The sequence below is a fragment of the Mandrillus leucophaeus genome, unplaced genomic scaffold (assembly GCF_000951045.1).
Source record: "Mandrillus leucophaeus isolate KB7577 unplaced genomic scaffold, Mleu.le_1.0 Scaffold469, whole genome shotgun sequence".
NCBI classification, from domain to species: Eukaryota; Metazoa; Chordata; class Mammalia; order Primates; family Cercopithecidae; genus Mandrillus; species Mandrillus leucophaeus.
This window is the reverse complement of record NW_012105020.1, coordinates 1,140,205-1,143,901: the sequence shown is the minus strand read 5'-3', so window position 1 is coordinate 1,143,901 and position 3,697 is coordinate 1,140,205. Positions and strand designations below refer to the sequence as shown.

Below are 3,697 nucleotides of genomic sequence, written 5' to 3'. Positions count from 1 at the left end.
CACCACCACGCCCGGCTAATTTTTGTATTTTTAGTACAGATGAGATTTCACCATGCTGGCCAGGCTGGTCTCAAACTCCTGACCTCAAGTGATCTGCCTGCCTCAGCCTCCCAAAGTGCTGGGATTACAGGCATGAGCCACTGTACCTGGCCTGGGAGACCATTTTGTACTCACCTAGGTATGCTTGACTGTACTCAGCATAATTGAATGCCATATGAATACATTTAAGACAGAACAGTGTAATTAAATCAGTTTTCAAAACACATCTTGGGGAGGTGGGGAGGGAAAAGAAGCAAACTTCCATCTCTTGGGTCCTTACAATGTGCCAGGTCCTATACTAATCAGTATTTAATTCTCGGTTATTTTATTTTTATTTTTATTTTGTTTTTGAGACAGTCTCACTCTGTTGCCCAGGCTGGAGTGCAGTGGCACAATCTTGGCTTACTACAACCTCCACTTCCCAGGTTCAAGTGATTCTCACATCTCAGCTTCCTGAGTATCTGGGATTACAAGTGTGCGCCAACTCACTTGGCAATTTTTTTCTTTTTTCTTTTTTTTTTTTTTTAGTAGAGACGAGGTTTCACCATGTTCGCCAGGCTGGTCTCGAATGTCTGGCCTCAAGTGATCCGGCCTCCCAAAGTGCTGGGATTACAGGCATGAGCCACCATGCTTGGCCTAATCATTATTTAATTCTCATAAACGCCTTTCATCCAATTAAACCAATATTTACTGAGGGTCCACTGTATGTTGGGCCCTTTTATAAGCGCTAGGCATATGACGTAACTAACTGGACAAGACTCCCACCCTCACCGAGCTTACAATCTAGAAGGGAGACAGAAAATAAGCCAGCAAGCAATAAAGCATTTTCGGAAAAGGATAAAAAACACAATAATAAAATACAGGGACGTGAGTGGACGAAGGGCTGGCGGGGTCGGGAGGTGGTCATTAGATAGGGTGGTCAGGAAGCCACCTCTATGGCAGGGACATGGATGATGAGACCTGAATGGGGGAAGGAGCCAGCCACACTCTGGTGGGTACAGTACGCTGGGCAGAGGGAGAGCAGGGCCGAGGCCGTGAAATGGAAATAAACTTGGTGTATTAGAAGCCAGTGTGGATGTGAAGTCAAGGTCGTGGAGTAAAGAAGAGAGACAGGTGGGTGAAGCCAAAGGAGAGTTCAGATCTGGGAAGGTCCTGTAGAGCCTGGAAAGGCACTGGGATTTCATTCCAAGGGTCACAAGAAACCCCTGGAGGATTTCAAACATGGGAGTGAATCCCTTGGGTTGCTATTATTATCTTATAATCACATGTGCTTGATTCTTTTACCATAAGCACACTGCTTTTAAAATTAAAGAATGATTAATTAAAATAAAGTTAAGCGACTGCTTTAAAGTTACAATAGGGTAGGACAATTGGTAAATTCATCAATTTTGAGGATGGTGTTGCTTACATGGATGTTCTCAACTACAGTGAGTTGTTTTAAAGAAGCTTCCCTCCTTAATCACCACTCACAGAGCTTTCTCTGGCTATGACAAGTAAGAGGTAGGAAATTTGCATGTATTTATGGAAAAGCAAATACTTTCATTAAGTAAGAACTTAACAGTGGCAGCTGGTAAAACAAAAGCAGCATTTGTGATGTTGCTAATTCGGTTCTTCCCTGAGAGGCCCGAGCTCCTGCTGAGCACAAGTCTCCCATGGAGTCAATGTGTCCCTCTCTGTTGTTACGTGTGGGAGGTTGGGGGTGACTGCAGAGAATAAAACAGAGGGGAGCCTTCTAAGAGACAGGTGACCTGGAGGGAGGGGGAAATCGTGTCTCTGTGTGCTCTGGGGGAGGGCACGGGCACAACCACAGTGTTAGGCAGAACTGGCCCCATATTTGGTGTCTCCTTGCCTTCCTTTCTATGCACTTTCTGTGCTTCCCATCCTAGGGAGTAGGAGATGTTCAATAAACACTTGTCAGATTAATCCGATGGCTCGTAAATACTTTCTATTTTTATTAATTAATTTCTCACTGCATCAAAATAGTGTTTATGGAGTATGGCTAAGAAAATGCTTGTGTTTAATTCTGATCCTCACAGTCAGCTCAAGACACTCTCTGAGGGAAGAGCCATCACTACATTCAGCAAGGACTGTGGGCTCACACAGAACTCCCTGCCTGGCTCCCCGACACAGGGGGCCCCACCGTGAACCACCGAGGCCATCGTTCCACTTGACGTTGCAAGTTTCTTATGTGTTGCGAAACAAGCGCTTTGCTAAAGATTTAGAATGTGCCGTGTTTCTCCAGAGCTTAATTGTACAACAATTGTATAAACCCAGCCTGTCTAAATTCAAAACATGTAAGTGACCTACATACGCTGCTCCCGCTTGGGCTCAACTGGCCGGCGTGGCCTATTTTGACTTTGGCACCTAGGACTGGCTCTAATGCCACGGCAATCCCTTGAGTTTCCTGGAGCCTACTGGACTTTGGAGAGCATCCAAATCATGACCGCGGAAGCTTTATTCATTTCATCTAAAAACTAGAAATGGTGTTCTCCCCTTCCTTCTTCCCTCTTGCCTTTCCTTTCTTTTGGGCAATAAATATCCCCTTTAAAATTTAATATAGCACAAAGTCATCACAAGTATAAAACATTGTGTACCATCTTTGTTACAAATGGCCAAATCCAGTGACCAACTTCATCCATCTCAATTGTTGACTCTTGCATTATAGTCTATTCTGGTGTCTACATTCAGCCCGCTATAATCTGTATTCCTGAAGCCTCCCCAAAGAAATCCTCCTAGATTAGTGAATATTTGAATAAATATCAGAATTTGGATTCACAAGGTATGGACATTAAACTGGTTTTGCCTCTGGTAGCTTAAAGTTGATAGACTCAAATACTACAGATATATATACACACACACATATATCTATCTGTTCTATATATATAGATATACATTTTCTCTCTATATATATATATCTCAAATACTACAGATATATATTTTCTATATATATACCCATATCTATCTATCTATCTATCTATCTATCTATCTATCTATCTATCTATCTATCTATCTATAGAGAGAGAGAGACAGAGAGAGAACATTGTAAAAACAGGGTGAAAGGATCAGTGACAATGAGAAATCTAACAGCTCCAATGTCTTAAAGTCACAAGGACAGTCTCCCAAATAAATAGCTAACTTATTTAGAAGAATTCTGCTTGGTTATAAATTTTTGCTAAAAGAACAGTTTTACTATGACATGGAAGAAAGCTGTTATGGGTGTTTTTCTGGGTTTCTTGGACTTGGGAAGTTTTTGAGAGCTGTCTATGTACAATTTCATAAAAGTGCACTGGGACAGTGTTAGAGCTATGCAGAACTTGGAATCAGAGCTATTTTTGATTGATGTGCTGAGCACAACTTCTCCTTGGCCAAATGCTCACTCGCCTAAACTCACCTGGCTTATATACGTGTCTAAGAATAAGCTTTCATTTTTCTCCAAAGTTCAGTAGCCAGGAGAGGGGGTGTTGATCTATAAATTACTTTAGGCCCGCATAATTCCTAACAATGAAACACACTCATGTCCAAATAGACAGTCGCTTACATGAAGTAACTTGGAGTTATCAAGCTTTGAAATGCTTGATCTCTGGAACAAGCAGATGCCATAATGGGAAGTACATAGAAACCTCCTGTTTATTTTCCTTTTTAAGAGAAATTACACTTT

The 3,697-nt window shown here is 41.9% G+C and overlaps 1 protein-coding gene across 2 annotated transcripts in view; it reads right to left on the bottom strand.

Moving 5' to 3' along the window:
* SERPINE2 (serpin peptidase inhibitor, clade E (nexin, plasminogen activator inhibitor type 1), member 2) overlaps positions 1-3,697 on the bottom strand; it is a 75,459-nt gene that overhangs the window by 38,015 nt on the left and 33,747 nt on the right. The gene's annotated exons all lie outside the window — the stretch shown is intronic.